At 34.0% G+C, this 21,665-nt stretch overlaps 1 pseudogene; it reads left to right on the top strand.

The window, feature by feature from the left end:
• The first annotated feature begins 1,714 nt into the window (after positions 1-1,714).
• Positions 1,715-21,665, top strand: part of LOC134692364 (methionine--tRNA ligase, cytoplasmic-like) — a 62,892-nt pseudogene continuing 42,941 nt past the window's right edge.

Here is a 21,665-nt window from a genome sequence, read left to right as displayed (position 1 = left end):
TACACATAAGATCACTCCTTGTTTAAAGTAGGGAACGTGTTGTCAGTCTTTCGTTTCCTTTTGTGTTTTTTAACTGTTGTTTGTCATTCAAGTTTTTTTTCTTATTTTGCCATTGCATGATCAGTTATTATCAGTTTTAGTGAGTTTTAATGTCGCTTTTGGTATCTTTTGCCTCTCTTTTACTGTCGAAATGTGCATCTGGTGCACACCAATCGGTACCATTGATTCATTATCATTATCGGTCAGTTGTTTTAAACTGCAGTAAGTTTACCTTAGCCGTATTTGGCACACCTGTTTGGAATTTATGATCCTCAATGCTCTTTAACTTTATACTTGTTTGGCTTTCTAACCATTATGATCTGAGCGTCACTGATAAGTCCTGACGCGCGTCTGGCGTATCAAATTATAAGCCTGATACATAATATAACTGTTTACACTATTCCATAGGGAAGCCAAATTCTGGACTGTAAGTACCGGACGGGGTTTTACTTCGGCGCTTGCATGAAAACAGAATTTTTTTTTTATCACAATTTGCTATTCAAATATATTGTTAAACCTTTTAAATTAAGGAATGTCTCATGGAAAACTCTGATTTATATCATGATTTGACTTTTGGTGCTTTATGTTTTTGTTCGCTTCACAACAGTAACTTTCTATTATTGTTTGATATTAAAAAATGTTGCCCTACTTCATTGCTGAAAAAACAGGTATTCTCGAAATGTGCCCATGATGCAGTAAGATTGATTTCATTATTAATTGAATTTTGTTGTGGACCTTTCAATATTTTGGCCTCGAGCGTCATTAAAGAAACATCAATTGACGAAATGCGTAGTACAGTTGGTACCCTTGAATGCAATTATACGATTTTTTCGTTGTTATCCTTATAGGAAAATTGGCTAGCATAAATACAGATGCATTGTTTAGGTACAGTAAGAATATCTTGAATAAATCAAGTCGACAGAAATTTACCGATGTTCCAATAATACACACAATTAAAAGAATATTCATAGTACTATTATATTTAACTAGACGTCTTGCCATTCTTGGCTTTAATAGTGTTTTAAATTGACTTTAAAATATTACATAGTAATTTTTTCATCAATTTCATTATTATTACTTTTTTTTTTCAGTAATTTTCGTTGATCATTTGCACTGTGAGTATTCTGATTTTCGTAATCTCGTCAAGAACTCCTTTGCTTTTATATAAACTTGACATGAAAAAAAATTATATGATATACAACCAATATTTAAAAAATAAATGGATGACAAAACAGCTGTTCTAGCGGAGCACCAATCAGATTCTAGAGTAAACAGATGAAACCAAATTTTTCCCATGAAAAAGGGGGGGGGGGCGGCCCCCCCTCCTTGGATCCGCCTATGAAAATAGTAAAAAAATTGGAACGTTTTTTTTTTTATCTTTTGAACGATTTTTACGCTCTTTTACTGAGATCTCTTAGAGAGCTACCATTTTGATTTTTGGGATGAAGTTTGAAAAAATAGGCAGGGCAGAAGTTTTAAGTAAATAAATTGGCCAGACGAGCAACTTGGCAAAACAAAAGGCAGAATGATTTTTTTTGGTAAAACAAATCAGGATACAATGATAAAAAAAAAGGTTGGACCGAATGGAGTTCAAAATAAAAAGGCAGGACAGAGATTCCAAATTAAAAAAAAAACAGGGCAAAATTGTTCATCATAGATACCACATAAAAATTAAATGGTAGCTCCCTTAGAAGTAGAAAAACATCGAAAAAATCAGAAGGGCGGTATGTTAATGTCAACTAAAGGAAACCACATGAAAATATTGGGCTCGGTCCTATGCTGGAAAACAATAAAAGTCTCACTCCGAAAATCGCCGTCTTCTTCACACAACCCAATCCAATGAAAATCGACGGTCACCAGAAGGACACCTGCCATTGAAGTATTAATCCTCAGCTTACGCGTCGGAGGTCACATTGTTTATTCATTTGAAAAAGTATAGAGGGTGGTAGGAGGGGTCTTGATCCCAAAATCCCGAGCTTAAAAACCTGAAGTCCCGAGGTCTCGGGCTTATATAAATCTAATTCCCGACATCCCGAAATTCGAAAAAAAATTCCCGGATCCCGAAAGGGTCAATCCCGAAATCCCGAGCCTAAAAACACCCGATTCCAGAGTCCCGATAAAGGTCCTATCCCCCTCAGTAAAGGGTGTATAATAGCCGTAATGTAAGCAAAAATGTTTCAGTTATTTGTAAAAATTCTTCATTTTTCATTTAAAAATGCCGTGGCGCAATCGAATTTGTAATAAAAAATTGAAGAATGTACGTTGAGGTCATCTCAAATAATATTGTTTATGTTTGCATTCAAAACATATATAAAATCTGTAGTAGTATAGTATAGTTTAAAAGACATGGTTATACAATCTGTTCATTGAACAAACAAATATATCATTGTCATTACATGTAACTATTTGTTATTGATATGCTCTGACAAAGTCACATTGTTATTTTATCAATTACAAAATGTTCTTTGTTTTAATTTGTACATTAATTTATGCTTTACAGTCCAATACACAAAAAGGTAAGAAGCACCTGCTTTCCCTTTGTAGCGATACGGTGGATGGGTTGATGCGGTAACGTCATAATGATAAATATGACGTCATATTGCACAACGTACGAATTCAAAATATACTGGTAAATGTGACAGCTTTTGACAATGTAATATTTGGGGAATAGTTGAAAAAAACTATGTTATTCATAGAACAATACTTTGATGGTCAGTTTTTTTCTAGTATCATTAATACATACATGCAGTATGTTATTTATAAATAAACTGTTTGTTTGGACAAAGGAACAGCCAGTTCAAGTAGTAGTTGCATTTTTGTTGAGCTTTTTATTCTGATATTTCTCTTCTTCCCTTATTATAAATAAGAAGATGTGGCATTAGTACCAATAAGACAACGTTTTCATTTGTTTTGTGAAGAGTTAAGGAAAAGTATTAACATTATTTTTAAAACTTGAATCACTTATTTCGTTTACCGATTTATCTTACCTACTGCTGGTTTCGAATTTACATCAAAGATTGGTCTTGTCTTCTGTTTTTTTGCATCATAAATCATTTCCGGAGTAAAGTTTATTTATCACACCACAAGAACATGCCACATACAGAATGCACCCTAGACCACACTTTGTTTCTTCGGTAACGTTTGTAAACTGAAGTGGCAACTCACAGTCTACACAACCTGCTTTTAGCTGTTTGTCCATTTCATATGGTTCAAAAACGCGCCTCTCTCCCGGTATCCAGATACACGAGTCAAACTGTCTTGGTTCATTGATTTCAGCTTCAAACAAATTGTCCGTTTCGTATAGAATTTTCATTTTTACACTTAAATCAAAACGTCGTTGGCATTCTCCTGCTTTCGTGAAACATCCATTCGAGCGGGCCGCCATTTTAGAAATCGGCGGACTCGAAAACGGCGACGTCATAATACGGTTACGACACTATAGCGGCGCTGAGAGCGATGCGTATAAACAATAGTGTGATTTCCCTTTAAAAGGGAATTCACACTATTGTTTATACGCATCGCTCTCGGCACCGCTATAGTGCCGTAACTGTATTATGACGTCGTCGTTTTGGGGTCCGTCGCAAAGGTTGCTAATTTATAAAATAGCGAGATGTTCAAAGGGACGTTCCACTAAAGCAGGAGAAATGATAATGAACATATCATATTTTTTACAACTGTTATAATTAAATTAAAAAAACGTGTCCATAAAAGAGGGTCTGATGATTGTATTTAGGTTTACGGCATACAGAATAATGGGCAAATACTGCAAAATAAAAGAAAAAAAAAAAAGGATTAGAGAATGATGAGATGCTAAAATATAAAGAATAAAAAATATTGGTAACACAAAATAAATATTAATAAATGAATGCCTCTCTATCCAGACCCTTATGATAAAAAAACATATCAATTCAAAAAACATATAACCATCATGCATACTCAACACTAAGAACGTTGGAAATTCATAGTATATTCACATATTCAATATAATTTAGTACCCTCTCGGACCATTTTCTCGAAAACAAAGTCGGTGACATATACTTTTCTTTGGCAGCGTATCGTCGCGATGCGGTATGTATGGTTCAGGGTACATTTTCGGGGGAATACTAATAGACCAAGTAACAGCATTTTAGTGTTCAGCTTCCGGAATCTGTAGTTGTCTTTCCAACAGAGGTTTGTAAATAAGAACAATGAGTTTCGACTTTCAGTTTTCTCATATCACATGCATGAAACGTCATAAATATAGTCTTCTATACTACATGTATAAATAATACTTAAAACATCTCATTTCATATTTGTATTTATCCGGCTCAGTCTGTCGGGTTAATACAAAGCAGGGTCAAAATTAATGTGTTCTAGTTCTGAATATGAATTAAACTTGCCACTGGACGTAAATTATGTGTGCAGTGCTATTTGAAATCGTTATTTATTTCACATGTGACGACTGAAATTATCCAAGTGTCGTCCATCTTTCCCAAATGTTCCTTTGACATCTAACGACTCTCACTTGGGGGGGGGGGGGGGGGGGGATGGGCATGAAAACGAGTGATTCTTGGGGTAATCATATTTATTGAAATATTAAACGTTAATACAATAATGCTAGTTGAAAATCATCCAACATTTTACATAGGTTGCTGTCTGTCGAACTCAAAGAAAATATAGCACCGTATTATAATGTACATGTTTCTCAATCTTACCTTAATGCTTTGTTCAGACTAGCATCATTTGGGCACTAAAAAAAATTGTAGTTTGTAGTATTTCTTAAAAGTGTCGTTAGCGAGATGTAGGACCAGCAAGTTAAAAATAAGGCCGCTAGACGTCAAATAATCTGGGAATTATCGAACACTATGCCTATAATAAAAGAAGATGTGGTATGATTGTCAATGGGAAAACTCTTCACAAGAGACCAAAATAACACAGCAATTTACAACTATAGGTCACCGTACGACCTTCAACAATGAGCGAAGCCCATACCGCAAAGTCAGCTATGAAAGGCCCCGAAATGACAATGTAAAACAATTCAAACGAAAACTTGAAAATCCCCCATTTTTTTAATGAATAAAACACCATATCTCGAAAACGAAAAATCGAAATTCTATAAAATTTGTAAAGGTAGCATACATCAATAGATATGAACAATTCACCAAAGTTTCATGAGGACTGCTGAAAGCATTATTGAGTTATTGTCCGAAAACTGATAAATCCCCTTTCTTAATGAATAAAACCCTATAACTCAGAAACATAAAATCTAAAATTCATAAAAAAACGAAAGGGAGCTCATGTCAATAGATATAAACAATTCAAGTTTTATGCCAATTGGTTAAAGTGTCCGACATGTTGACGACGGACGGACGGACAGACGGATAACGATATACCATAATACGTCACGTAAACGGGCGCATAAAAATTTAACACGTACTATACAATTGGCTTTGAAAGTCTCCATTAAGAGAAATATTTAACACACACACACATGTATTTATGTAGAGTTACGTGTCTAACAGAGTACTGCTAAATAGTAACCAACACATTAATGTTCCGTCCGGTGAAAGAATATTCCACTCATATAGACAAATGTTTTGTACTGATGTTCGTGTAACCTTAGCCACTGAAAGTTTTGCAAAATTCAAGAAAAGAATGAGGAAAAAACCCCAAAAATAGTAATAATAGTTCAGATGTAGGTTTATGGTTCAGATAACCCAATGTGATCAATTGCCTGTCGACAGTGATACAGTGAGATTGTCGGATTCTGACCATGAATGAAAAGGACAACCAGTTTTTTTATACGAAGGTAGCTGATTGATTCTTTGGTTCTTTTTAAAAAAAAATTGGCCAATATGATATCGCAGAGAGTGCTTAAATTGGCACACAGATTCAAACAGTTATTTTTAAATTAACTATTATAGTTAATTTAAAAATAACTGATTGATTCTGTGAATGTGATATCACAGAGAGTGCTTAAATTGGCACACAGATTCAATTAGTTATTTTCGAGACCAAATAGTGGACTTTATCTGTTGACACTGGTTGGGAAACACTAACCCAATCTGAACATCTAATTTTACTCCGAATGCAGTTAGATTTGTTGAATCCTTCAAGTGTAATGTCGTTTTGTGTTACTTTCCTTGTTACTACTACCAATAGGTCAATACCTCTTCTAGAGGATTTTTAGTCTCCGAGGATATCACCAGGCTACATGTACATGCATACAATCTCTCTTATTTTTACGAAAAAATATCTTCAATTTCAGAAGGATGGTTTAACTCCTATCTATCACACATTGGCTGAGTATTGTTATTTTTTTTTTACCTTGTATCATAAACTGAATGAAATAACTTTAATTTTCTAACGAAATTATTTATAGTAAATGTTAAAACTATTGGTACAATTTTAAAGGGTTAGGGTTATGGTTAGGGTTAGGGTTAGGGTTAGGGTAAGGGTTAGGGTAAGGTTAGGGTTAGGGTTAGGGTTAGGGTTTAGGGTTAGGGATGGGTTAGGGTAGTGTACTTTGACGAGGGTTAGTGAGGTGCCCTTTCTCTCTTCTGCGCATGTCTGCCCTTTTTTGTGACTGCGCATGCGTCAGAAATTTCAAAAAATATTTCTAAATACAGAGTATGAAAAGTGCCTTTGACTTCAATCTTCAAACAGATGTAGAATGGATTTGAATAGAGATATTTTCATAAAGTTAACTGTTCCTTAAAGATGGAAAGGCAATCTTGAGGAAAAAAACTTATTGGTATCACTGAAATGTATGGCCGCACTTTCCATTCTCACTGAAGAAACGTTTGTGCGAGAGTAAAGCCTAACCCCGAGTTAACCCCAACTCCTAAACTACAACAAATAAAGACTTGCGGTTTTCACTATAGGCTTAATTGACCAAAAGTACTGTCCCTGTTGGGGTCGATTTTTTAACGGCAAGCCGATCGAAGCATAGGATTATGTTGAAATATTGAAAAGATTGACTATGAAAAGTACCAAAAACCATAACCCGACCCCCCATCCCTCCAAAACTGTGATTTTTGAAAAGTTTGTGAACAAACTTAATACGAACAAACTCTAGATTTAATATTTGACTGAAATATTATTTTTTTTTATTCCGTTCGATAAATCTATTTCTGTCATATAAGAAATGTCACCGTTACGAAACTGATCTTTGATATTGTACTTCCATAAAGAAATGGAGGCCGTTTAATTAACAATTTATATACGCCCTTGCTACATGACAAGTCTAGGGTTTATTTAGGTAATTATGCGCATGTGTATAAAATTGAGAAAGGAAATGGGGAATGTATCAAAGAGACAACAACCCGACCATAGAAAAAACAACAGCAGAAGGTCACCAACAGGTCTTCAATGTAACGAGAAATTCCCGCAAGTTTTCTTGACTTGAAGGAGTATCAGATTGAATGGTTGCTCTGGATTCCCTACTGCATTGATTAATTTGAAACTCACGAGATCCTTTCTACGTCTGTCTGCTATTGGGGGTTATTGTTGTTGCATGATTTTAAATCATATGCATTATTTAAATTAAAATAAATGTAGTCCACAATGTGAAGGTGTAACTAGAACACCCCTTCAGCCAAAATGGAGTCTTCCATATTAATGCTTTGAGTTGTCTCCCGCCAAACCACGATACGTTGAGAAAAATTAACTCGTTCTGTCGAGAGCTCATATTATATTAAAACCGATCGCAATTTAAATAGAGGAATGTGCACGGAAAGGAGTCTTGCCCACTGACCCAAAAGAAATTAAATATTTAAAGAGTTAGGAATGGGGTTCCACCTAGAATTCACGTGGGAAAATAGTTGATAAGGTACGAAGTGAAATACCTTCTCTTCTCTCACTCTCAGTGACTGCTGTGGAAAGTAAACTTGGAACTGATAGTACAAAAATAAAACACAATAAGTTCATTGTTCATACACTTGTATCGAGGATTGGCTATTTTTAAAGTTGAATAACTATTCAGATTACGTAAATTACATTTTACGAGCATTTTACACGTGCAGTTGAATTATTTTTGAAAATAATACTAATGCATGTATCAATGAAAACAATGGCAATCATATCCGTCAGAACAATCTGCTCTTTGATTATAAAGAGGGTCAGATAAAAAATGAACAACTCAACTATTACTAAAAACTGTAAGTGAAGCAGTCCAGTTTTGTTGTTTTTTAGGAATCATTATTGTCACAACCTGCACCACTGCCTCTTCCTCATCAGTAGAGAAAGCAGCTGAACCAGAGGAAATACAGGTACCAATTTGTATCAGTCTTTCTTGCTTATGCATAATCTTGCTCAGCTTCTCTGTAAAACCTGATGATGTGGCATCATGATTTCAGATTTGCTATACCCTGCCATAGCTTGATGACTCAGAACCGGTCAGATCATATTTTTGTTGGCCTGACATTGGTTAGATTGAGGTGAAGTTTGAATTTTGTTGAGGTCACTTTTGCCTTTCTCTTGTCATGTCCTTGTATAAATTGGAAAAATATGCGGAATTTGCCATATATTTACAATCTGTGTCCTATGGAGACATTCTTCTCTTATTAAATATTGTAACAATAAAACCTTAGGAACTCACCTCCTCAGAGTCCATTTTGAAGACATATTTCACATTTGGTACTGTTGTTTGCCAACATATGTAGATAACCATATTATATATCATTTTGTTACAGAAGCTATGGAACTTAGACCCAATTACAACCAACCTAACAGTTTATGCCAAACAAAGACGCCTGTTTTGTCATCAAATAACTGTGTTTTATTTTGGAAGTTTCTTGCAAAATGAATTTGATATCTTCTTTTCAATGCAAAATTTTAATATTTAAAGTGGTATATTTAGTATCAGCCATAGTAATAATTTGAACAAACAAATATTTGTACAGCTTTTTGCATTTGACTTATTTTTGTATAGGTAATATCACACAAAGCTGTAACAAAAGAAGAGTTGGCAGCAGCTGTAGATGCATGGAATTCTGGGAAGAGTAAATATCCAAAACCACTGGAGCGTAAACATCCAATGTAAGTACATATGAAGCCTTTTAGGTTTACAAAATATATATTGACTGTTGGAAAAGTAATAGTAAAAATATTTCATTTTAATACTAGAATGAAATTCTTCCTACAATCAATATCATTTTTGCACTTTGATGAAAAATACTTGAGCTACAAGCTGAGGATAATTCTTGAAATTGTAGTGAGGTATAAACTTTGGTAGTGGCTATATATAAGTGCTGGTAAAATAGCAAAGGTAATGGCCGATTTTGGCCTCAAATTTCCGGTCCATCTGACAAAAGATTTTGGACACTTTTTAAACACTTAAGTGTCTATTTCAGTTGATTCAAGTAGTTAATGTGAAGGATTTTAACTGATTTAGTCATTGAAAACACTCCGATTCAAGCTTAAATATGAAAAATCTATCAAATATGCCAAAAAACGTCACTTTTCAGATGGTTTTTGTCAAAACTGAAAGTGTGCGCATCCGTGTTCATCCTCAACCTTTATATATTTATGTATTATCATCAAATTCAACTTACATTTCAATATTAAGAATGAACACGAATGCGGCCACATTCATTTAAGACGGAAACCGTCTAAAATTTAACTAAAATGCTAAAATTGTGAAGATTTCAGTAATTTAGCATGACTTAATGATGCTAGTACCCGATATATGTGCATTGTATTGTCAAAAACAGCCCATACTTATGGAGCAGAAGCATTCTACTTTCCAAAAGATAAATAAAAGATTACATTTTAACAATTTTGTAAAACTGCTATATTTTGGGGCCAAAAAAGGGTCGTACTGAACCTATACTCCTTTGCAATTTGCTTTTTTGATGGCTCTGATTAAAATATCTTAATTCAATAGAAATATCCTATTTTGCCGGCTTGAGTTTTAAGATATTTTAATCAGTGCCGGCAAAATAGCCACTACCAATTTTTTCCATGCTGAAAACTGAGTGGGTTGGAGAACAGCAATAATAATACTGTTAGGCGCATGTTAGCATTTGTTGCCATGGATTTATAGACTATATCCCATCTTTTTCATCATATTGATTTCAATCTTTTTTGAATGAAGATGAAATAAAATGAAAATATAGCTTGTAAAATTTCACTTAATTATGTATCTATGTTATTATTTGATTCAAATCAACCATGTTCATTTTCTTATTTACAGATTGCCAAAAGAGGGTGAAAGAAACATACTTATTACCAGTGAACTGCCATATGTAAACAATGTGCCACATCTTGGTAATATTATTGGTTGTGTAATTAGTGCTGATGTCTTCTCTAGGTATGTTAAATTGTTGATCGGGAATATTTTCAACAATGTCTTATATGAACAGGGTACTGTACTGCCATCCATAAATACCTTACAAAAATGTGTATCTACAGGGGATGATATAGCTTTCAACAAATATTTCATAATTACAGGGGACTGCTTTGCATTCAACAAATACCTTTTATCTACAGGGGACTGTACAGCTTTCAACAAAAAGATGTATTCAATAGTGACGTATTCAACTCCCAACAAAAACCTTGATATCTACAGGGACTATACAGTCATCAAAGAAAAACTTGGACATATATAGGGAAATGTACAGCTTTTAACAAAAATAAGATGTCAATGAGGGACTGTACAGCCTTAAAAAGATGAAATATACAGGGGACCATGACTTATAACACAAAGTTGATATATACAGAAGACTGTACAGCCATTGACAAACTAATTACAAAGAAAAAGGACTATTGTATGAATTATAGACTCACAAACTGGGAATAGTACTTCTATCTTGAGCTTAAGTCATATTCCATAACTATGATGGTATTTTCTAGATTTTGTCAGTGTTTTACCTTTAAAGAAAGATCTTTTTTTTCTGTTAGCCTGTGTGCAACTTTTAATTATGTGGCTGATTCTACTGTATTATTTCTTCCTGTTATAGATATTGTAGACTGAGAGGATATAACTGTTTATTTGTCTGTGGTACAGATGAATATGGGACTGCTACAGAAACTAAGGCCATTGAGGAAAAGCTGACGCCACAACAGATCTGTGATAAATATAACAAGTTACATACAGAAATTTATGATTGGTTCAATTTTGATTGTGACTTTTTTGGCAGGACAACAATCAAAGAACAGACAAGGTAACATTGACGGGACGTTTCATTTGTAATTATACATCTTGCAGGTCCAAATAGAAGCTCAGATATGTTTCAGATCTATCTTGAAGATCCATTATCATAAAAATAGAAGTTCATTCTAGCGCTTTGGACAATGTCACATTGATCTGATGTTGCACACATAATAGAAGCAAATTTTTGAATAAGTTCTATCTCTTACACAGAAAATCATAAAAATAGAAGCATTTGGTCATCCTATTTGATACCTGATAATATAAGTGTCACATGGCAAAAGCACCTTTAGGTAGCAAAAACTTTTGCTGTCCTTTTACGCCAAAAAATTAAAATAACACTTTATGAATGTTAGACGTCCAAATCATGATTATGGATTTACCTACATCAGCAATGCTTAAAGCCAAATGTTTTGAAAGCCGCTGGTATATAAGAACTAACCAGGTTTTAATTTTTGTCGAGCCTGCAACGTAACTTTAGTTGCAGAAAGCTCGACATAGGGATACTGATCCGGCGGCGGCAGCTACGGAGGCGGCGGTGGCGTTAGCTAACTTCTTAAAAGGTTAATATTTTAGACGGTGGAAGACCTGGATGCTTCATACTTTGTATATGGATGCCTCATGTTACAAATTTTCCGTCAGTCACATGTCCAATGTCCTTGACCTCATTTTCATTGTTCAGTGACTACTTGAAAAAAAAATTACAATTTTTTGTAATGTTAAATTCTCTCTTATTAGAAGTAATAGGATAACTATATTTGGTATGTGCGTACCTTGCAAGGTCCTCATGCCCGTCAGACAGTTTTCACTCGACCTCGACCTCATTTCATGGATCAGTGAACAAGGTTAAGTTTTGATGGTCAAGTCCATATCTCAGATACTATAAGCAATAGGTCTAGTATATTTGGTGTATGGATGGACTGTAAGGTGTACATGTCCAACTGGCAGGTGTCATCTGACCTTGACCTCATTTTCATGGTTCAGTGGTTATAGTTAAGTTTTTGTGTTTTGGTCGGTTTTTCTTATACTGTATGCAATTGGTCTACTGTATTTCGTGTATGGAATAATTGTAAGGTGTACATGTCTGGCTGGTAGGTGTCATCTGACCTTGACCTCATTTTCATGTTTCACTGGCCATAGTTAAGTTTTTTGAGTTATGGTCTTTTTTTCTAATACTATATGCAATAGGTGAACTATATTTGGTGTATGGAAATATTTTATGATCTATATGTCAGTCGCGCAGGTTTTATTAGATCTTGACCTCATTTTCACATTGCTCAGTGTTAAAATTTTGTGTTTTGGTCTGTTTTTCTTAAACTATAAGCAATAGGTCAACTATATTTGTTGTATGGAAGAATTATTAGCTGTACATGTCTGCCTGGCATGGTTCATCTGACCTTGACCTCATTTGCATGGTTCATTGGTCAATGTTTAATTTTCTTGGTTAATGTTAAGTTTATGTGACAGGTGTAATAAAGCTTTATATTTAGGACTATCAACATAATATCAATGATTAGTAAAGAAGGCGAGACATTTCAGCGTGTGCACTCTTGTTTATCTTTCTAAGTTATAAAAAAATAAGTTACTGAAACATCCAGTTTTTGGAAAGTTTGCTATAGCTTGCTATAGCAATAAACTTTCTTAAGGCATCGGCCTTAACTTCCGGTGAGACAGACTATCTTACTTTAGGATGTGTGTCCTAGCTTGAAGATAATGTAGTACTGGTGTTTGAAAACTAATAATAGAAAGATGCTTTTGAAACTTTGAGCTCTTCTATTTTGATAGCATACAGCTTGAATTAAAATGTACTGAATTTTCATCGTTTAATCAAATAATTAAACTTCGTTTTGAAAATGGCAACCACAAATATTACTACGAAACGAGACGGCAGTTTCTAGGTTATGCTTTTATCGGTATTCTTCAGACATGCGTCAAATCCATATATGTGTGCCTCCAAACAGGAGTACTATAATCCCGGTTTCAAAGGTTTCCTACCTTCCTGCGGTTGAAGAGAAAATTAATACCGTGTTTAAATATTTCATGAATGAAGATTTTTCAATGCTGACTACGATTTTTACAAATGTTTAATAAACAAGTAAGAGCCAGAGAGAATCGAAAGTATCATGGTATTTCATCTCGCCCCACAACAAACTCGGCCTTTTACATATTCTGCATTAGAAAATTGGACTATAACAAAATTCGTTCTTATACTACTTGCAATTAAGACTCCTACACAAAGTTTTAGCTCAGTTCTTATTATTTTTCTTCTTGTGGTCTATTTAGGTGTATTGTCAGGGGCCAATAGAAGGGATGAATTAACTATAGAACCCTTTGGGATTTTTTTTTTTATTTTCAAATGACTATAACTTGAAAACAGTAAGTGACAGACACACATGGTTTTCAGTAATGATCACAGGACCATAAATCAAATAAAATTTTGGTTGAGTTCATGGGGTCACCCCACCCAACCCCTCATGTTTGAGAACTGAAAAACAGTCAAGATCCCCACCCCTAAAACATACTCTTATACGGTACAATAAAACAAATCAATTGAAATAAAAGGAGAGTCCCCTGGGGTCACTCGCACCCCCTTGTTGTTTGAGAACTTGTTAACAGTTGAGATCCCCACCCATAAACCATATTATATATTTTTGTATGGGACAATGGAATAAATAAAATGAAATATAGAGGACCTCCAGAGGGTTAGCCACCCCACCCCTTTCCTTTTGAAAACTTGTAAACGGTCGAGATCCCCACCCCTAAACCATATATATTTTTGTATGTGGCAACAAAACAAATCAAATGAAATAAAGTGAGAGTCCCTTTGGGTCAGCCCCACCCCCTCATGTTTGAGAACTTGGAAATGGTCGAGATCCCCACCCCCTAAACCATATATATTGTACTGGATAATAAAACAAATCAAATGAAATAGAAGGCGAGTTTTCAGGGGTCACTCCCACCCCCTTGTTGTACGAGAACTTGTAAACGGTTGCGATCTCCACCCATAAACCATCTATATTTTTGTGTGGGACAATCAAATAAATCAAATGAAATATAGAAGAAGTCCACAGGGGTGACCCCCCCCCCTTCTTTTTGAAAACTTGTAAACGGTTGAGATCCCCACCCTAAACCATATATATTCTTTTATGGGGCAACAAAACAAATCAAATGAAATATAGTGGGAGTCCCTCTGGGTCATCCCCACCCCCTCATGTTTGAGAACTTGTTAACGATTGAGATCCCCACCCCTTAACCATATATATTCTTGTAGTGGACAATTAAACGAATAAAATGAAATATAAGGAGAGTCCCTCGGTGTCACCCCACCCCATCCTGTTTTGAGAACTTGTAAACAATCAAGATCCACCCCTTCTTTTCGAAACTTGAAAACTGTTGAAATCCAGACACTGAAATCACATATATTCTTGTACGGAATAATAAAACAAATCAGATGAAATAAAAGGCTAGTCACCTAGGGTCACTCTTACCCCTACCTCCTGCCTGTTCTAGAACTTGTAAACTTTCTAGATCCCCACCCCTAAATCATGAATATTACTGTACATGATTTCAAGAAGATTTGAATGACATACAGGTATATTACCTAGACGTCACTTGTGAATATCACTTTACTAGACCAGACCAAATTGTATTGGACTTTGCCCAATGTCAGGCGACCGAGGGAATGACTAATTTTGAGAGCTTTGTTTGGGCAGAGACTTCGTAGCAGCATCCTGTTACAATTACTTCTTGTATAAAGTTGGGTTTTTTTTAAGTAGGAAAAAAAGGTAACCACGCAATCTACACATTTACAATCTATTTGAAATATTACAATCTATGGTTGCAAATTTTTCACAGGTGCTATCCAGCACTTTGATTTTCTACAGTATAAACTATTGAATATGGACGTATAATTTTGATAACAAATTACTGATTCTCAGAAGCCATAGAGAAAGGTTGAAGATTTTTAAACCCATAAAATTAAAAAAAAAACTATCAAGTCTATAAACTTTTAAAACTGTAATAAAACAACGATACTGGTCTGCTAAATATTGTGTTATGAAGTTGCTTTGTAAGTTTTTTATTGAAACAATTATTGATAAAACAATACATTTTTAGTTTCAGTATAGCACAAGATATATTCTGGAAGTTATACAATCAAGGATTTATATTGAAAGACAGCATTGATCAACTTCATTGTACAGCTTGTGATAGGTAGGTTACTTTGGATTACTCATTATTTGTGAGATACCCATTTTTATGGATTTCAAGGGTAAAGGTTAACAATGATTGTTCAACTAATTACAAATTTTCTATAGGATTGAATTCAGACTTTGGTAAAACCATTAAAATCAAATATCAGCAAAAGTACAAAAACACTTATTATATTTTTTTTAAATTAATTAGACTCTTTTGTAAATTTGCTAATGTATATTTTGATCTAAAAGCTGTCACACAAATACAGAAGACAATATTGTTCACGATGTTTCATATTTGTACAAAATTTTGCCTTTCATTTCGAATGAAAAGCTTGTCAGGATTTATATAAAAAAACTATTGATGAAAATGTTTTATATTTGTATGTTCTCTCTAGAAGATTTACACACGTTTGTTTCTGCTGTGGAAAATTAATCAATGCCGTAGATCTACGCAACCCGAAGTGTAAACTATGTTAAGCTACACCTGTCATCAAAAGTACACAACATGTATTCCTAGATTTACCTAAGGTAAAGCTATCTCAGTCATCAAAAGTACACAACATTTATTCTTAGATTTACCCAAGGTAAAGATACATCAGTCATCAAAAGTACACAACATGTATTCTTAGATTTACCCAAGGTAAAGATACCTTAGTCATCAAAAGTACACAACATTTATTCTAAGTATTACCCAAGGTAAATTAAAGCTATCTCAATCTTCAAAAGTACACAACATGTATTCCTAGATTTACCCAAGATAAAGCTACATCATTCATCAAAAGTACACAACATTTACAGGTGCTATAAACAGTTTCGTATAAAAAACTTGGGGTTATAAACCCCTGTTTATTTACTCAATTGGTGAGAAAGTATCATGTTTTTTGTAGTTGATTGTAAAAATCAGTTAATCAGCTTTCAATTAAAACAGATTGAATGATTGAAATAATTTTGAAAATTATATTAAATATACATGTTTTGAGGGGAAACAACACTGTAAACATCCTGTTATTTGGCAAATACAGTTTTAATTATGAAAAATGTGCATGGATCATGTCTTCATGGCTGTGCACATGACCTGGTTTCAAGTTTTTTATGTTAATATTAGACCTTTTTTTCCCCATGTTCATTGGATGGAATGTTTTTAATATATTATAAACTAGAGAACATTCTGATTCCAGCGATATCTAGTTTTATACAAGTACCTTTATAAATCAGTCCACCACTAAGGGTCACTTATGCATGGTCCCTCAAAATGTGACGTCATAGAAAAAAACTTTTGATTGCACCCTTAGATTTACCCAAGGTAAAGCTATCTCAGTCATGAAAAGTACACAACATTTATTCTTAGATTTACCCAAGGTAAATTAAATCTATCTCAATCTTCAAAAGTACACAACATTTATACTTAGATTTACCCAAGGTAAAGCTATCTCAGTCATCTAAAGTACACAACATTTACTCTTAGATTTACCCAAGGTAAAGCTATCTCAGTCATGAAAAGTACACATTTATTCTTCGATTTACCCAAGGTAAATTAAAGCTATCTCAATCTTCAAAAATACACAACATTTATTCTTAGATTTACCCAAGGTAAAGCTACATCTGTCATGAAAAGTACACAACATTTATTCTTAGATTAACCCACACTAAAACTGTCTCAGTTGCCAAAAAGTACACAACATTTATTCTTAGATGTACACAATGTAAAGCTATCTCAGTCATCAAAAGTACACAATATTTATTCTTAGATGTGCACAAGGTAAAGCTACATCAGAAATCAATCTACATACTGTAAACCAAAGTTATATTTCTGAGATACTTTCTTTTGCGCTATGCCCTTTCTAGCTAACTTCACAGGGATTTATTTTCATGATAGTCTTATTTTTTTAGGAATTTATGTTAGGACATCTGGGTTTTACTAATTCCCGACAATTCACCTTCACTCTATTTTTCTTCTCGCTCAAGTAGTGAATAAAAAAAAAATTGCTTGGGAAGATAAGTTAGTTGACATTATTCAGAATTCATTTGAATTTTACATATAATGAACAAGTCATTTTTAGGCAGTTAAGCTGCCTTATGCGAGAACCCTAGATTTGTGTTCTACCCAATAAATGCTGAAATATGTGCCATTGTTATTATCTAGCTGGATGTTATGTTATTTATAACTAATTGGACATTTTTTTCATACTTTTAATTCTTGATTACAAAAAATATGACCAGAAAAACCTTAAATGATCGTCGATTTATCCAAAATTTTTGAAGTTACACATAGGAAGAAGGGCATATTAGGAATCTTTATGTAGTTTATTATCCCCCGAGATTTTGGCTAAGCTGTCAAAGAACAAATGTATGAAATGTTTAAAAAATCTCTAAAGACAAGTAGTTTAGATTTCCCAAATGACAAAAGTCGTAGGAATATTGTTTGTCGTCAATACGTAGTTAACTACGTCAGTAGTCTTAAAATAAGTTCCACTGTTCATGCTGTTGATGGCTATTTTAAATTATAAGACGAAATGTTTGTATCTTTTCAATTTAGAGGCAGGGGTTTAAATTAGCGGTTGTCCGAGGTCTGCGACCTTCCACTTTTGCAGTCGGACTTTCGACATGGTTACTAGCTATGCTCGACATGCCCGACTTGAGAGCTCAGTTCTTATTATTTTTCTTCTTGTGGTCTATTTAGGTGTATTGTCAGGGGCCAATAGAAGGGATGAATTAACTATAGAACCCTTTGGGATTTTTTTTTTTATTTTCAAATGACTATAACTTGAAAACAGTAAGTGACAGACACACATGGTTTTCAGTAATGATCACAGGACCATAAATCAAATAAAATTTTGGTTGAGTTCATGGGGTCACCCCACCCAACCCCTCATGTTTGAGAACTGAAAAACAGTCAAGATCCCCACCCCTAAAACATACTCTTATACGGTACAATAAAACAAATCAATTGAAATAAAAGGAGAGTCCCCTGTGGTCACTCGCACCCCCTTGTTGTTTGAGAACTTGTTAACAGTTGAGATCCCCACCCATAAACCATATTATATATTTTTGTATGGGACAATGGAATAAATAAAATGAAATATAGAGGACCTCCAGAGGGTTAGCCACCCCACCCCTTTCCTTTTGAAAACTTGTAAACGGTCGAGATCCCCACCCCTAAACCATATATATTTTTGTATGTGGCAACAAAACAAATCAAATGAAATAAAGTGAGAGTCCCTTTGGGTCAGCCCCACCCCCTCATGTTTGAGAACTTGGAAATGGTCGAGATCCCCACCCCCTAAACCATATATATTGTACTGGATAATAAAACAAATCAAATGAAATAGAAGGCGAGTTTTCAGGGGTCACTCCCACCCCCTTGTTGTACGAGAACTTGTAAACGGTTGCGATCTCCACCCATAAACCATCTATATTTTTGTGTGGGACAATCAAATAAATCAAATGAAATATAGAAGAAGTCCACAGGGGTGACCCCCCCCCCTTCTTTTTGAAAACTTGTAAACGGTTGAGATCCCCACCCTAAACCATATATATTCTTTTATGGGGCAACAAAACAAATCAAATGAAATATAGTGGGAGTCCCTCTGGATCATCCCCACCCCCTCATGTTTGAGAACTTGTTAACGATTGAGATCCCCACCCCTTAACCATATATATTCTTGTAGTGGACAATTAAACGAATAAAATGAAATATAAGGAGAGTCCCTCGGTGTCACCCCACCCCATCCTGTTTTGAGAACTTGTAAACAATCAAGATCCACCCCTTCTTTTCGAAACTTGAAAACTGTTGAAATCCAGACACTGAAATCACATATATTCTTGTACGGAATAATAAAACAAATCAGATGAAATAAAAGGCTAGTCACCTAGGGTCACTCTTACCCCTACCTCCTGCCTGTTCTAGAACTTGTAAACTTTCTAGATCCCCACCCCTAAATCATGAATATTACTGTACATGATTTCAAGAAGATTTGAATGACATACAGGTATATTACCTAGACGTCACTTGTGAATATCACTTTACTAGACCAGACCAAATTGTATTGGACTTTGCCCAATGTCAGGCGACCGAGGAAATGACTAATTTTGAGAGCTTTGTTTGGGCAGAGACTTCGTAGCAGCATCCTGTTACAATTACTTCTTGTATAAAGTTGGTTTTTTTTTAAGTAGGAAAAAAAGGTAACCACGCAATCTACACATTTACAATCTATTTGAAATATTACAATCTATGGTTGCAAATTTTTCACAGGTGCTATCCAGCACTTTGATTTTCTACAGTATAAACTATTGAATATGGACGTATAATTTTGATAACAAATTACTGATTCTCAGAAGCCAAAGAGAAAGGTTGAAGATTTTTAAACCCATAAAATTAAAAAAAAAACTATCAAGTCTATAAACTTTTAAAACTGTAATAAAACAACGATACTGGTCTGCTAAATATTGTGTTATGAAGTTGCTTTGTAAGTTTTTTATTGAAACAATTATTGATAAAACAATACATTTTTAGTTTCAGTATAGCACAAGATATATTCTGGAAGTTATACAATCAAGGATTTATATTGAAAGACAGCATTGATCAACTTCATTGTACAGCTTGTGATAGGTAGGTTACTTTGGATTACTCATTATTTGTGAGATACCCATTTTTATGGATTTCAAGGGTAAAGGTTAACAATGATTGTTCAACTAATTACAAATTTTCTATAGGATTGAATTCAGACTTTGGTAAAACCATTAAAATCAAATATCAGCAAAAGTACAAAAACACTTATTATATTTTTTTTAAATTAATTAGACTCTTTTGTAAATTTGCTAATGTATATTTTGATCTAAAAGCTGTCACACAAATACAGAAGACAATATTGTTCACGATGTTTCATATTTGTACAAAATTTTGCCTTTCATTTCGAATGAAAAGCTTGTCAGGATTTATATAAAAAAACTATTGATGAAAATGTTTTATATTTGTATGTTCTCTCTAGAAGATTTACACACGTTTGTTTCTGCTGTGGAAAATTAATCAATGCCGTAGATCTACGCAACCCGAAGTGTAAACTATGTTAAGCTACACCTGTCATCAAAAGTACACAACATGTATTCCTAGATTTACCTAAGGTAAAGCTATCTCAGTCATCAAAAGTACACAACATTTATTCTTAGATTTACCCAAGGTAAAGATACATCAGTCATCAAAAGTACACAACATGTATTCTTAGATTTACCCAAGGTAAAGATACCTTAGTCATCAAAAGTACACAACATTTATTATAAGTATTACCCAAGGTAAATTAAAGCTATCTCAATCTTCAAAAGTACACAACATGTATTCCTAGATTTACCCAAGATAAAGCTACATCATTCATCAAAAGTACACAACATTTACAGGTGCTATAAACAGTTTCGTATAAAAAACTTGGGGTTATAAACCCCTGTTTTTTTACTCAATTGGTGAGAAAGTATCATGTTTTTTGTAGTTGATTGTAAAAATCAGTTAATCAGCTTTCAATTAAAACAGATTGAATGATTGAAATAATTTTGAAAATTATATTAAATATACATGTTTTGAGGGGAAACAACACTGTAAACATCCTGTTATTTGGCAAAGAAAATTGAAAACTTATTTACAGCCACTGTAGCTCTTTTCGGAGCAGGAGACTGTACCCTGAAACAAGATGTTTTTGAAAGGCCAGGTAAAACCCTATAAATTTCATACAGTTTTAATTATGAAAAATGTGCATGGATCATGTCTTCATGGCTGTGCACATGACCTGGTATCAAGTTTTTTATGTTAATATTAGACCTTTTTTTCCCCATGTTCATTGGATGGAATGTTTTTAATATATTAAAAGTACACATTATTTTTATTTCATTATAAACTAGAGAACATTCTGATTCCAGCGATATCTAGTTTTATACAAGTACCTTTATAAATCAGTCCACCACTAAGGGTCACTTATGCATGGTCCCTCAAAATGTGACGTCATAGAAAAAAACTTTTGATTGCACCCTTAGATTTACCCAAGGTAAAGCTATCTCAGTCATGAAAAGTACACAACATTTATTCTTAGATTTACCCAAGGTAAATTAAATCTATCTCAATCTTCAAAAGTACACAACATTTATACTTAGATTTACCCAAGGTAAAGCTATCTCAGTCATCTAAAGTACACAACATTTACTCTTAGATTTACCCAAGGTAAAGCTATCTCAGTCATGAAAAGTACACATTTATTCTTCGATTTACCCAAGGTAAATTAAAGCTATCTCAATCTTCAAAAGTACACAACATTTAT

The sequence above is a fragment of the Mytilus trossulus genome, chromosome 12 (assembly GCF_036588685.1).
Source record: "Mytilus trossulus isolate FHL-02 chromosome 12, PNRI_Mtr1.1.1.hap1, whole genome shotgun sequence".
In the NCBI taxonomy this organism is placed as follows: Eukaryota; Metazoa; Mollusca; class Bivalvia; order Mytilida; family Mytilidae; genus Mytilus; species Mytilus trossulus.
Note: the sequence above shows the minus strand (reverse complement) of the source record. Positions and strands in the feature narration are given on the sequence as shown.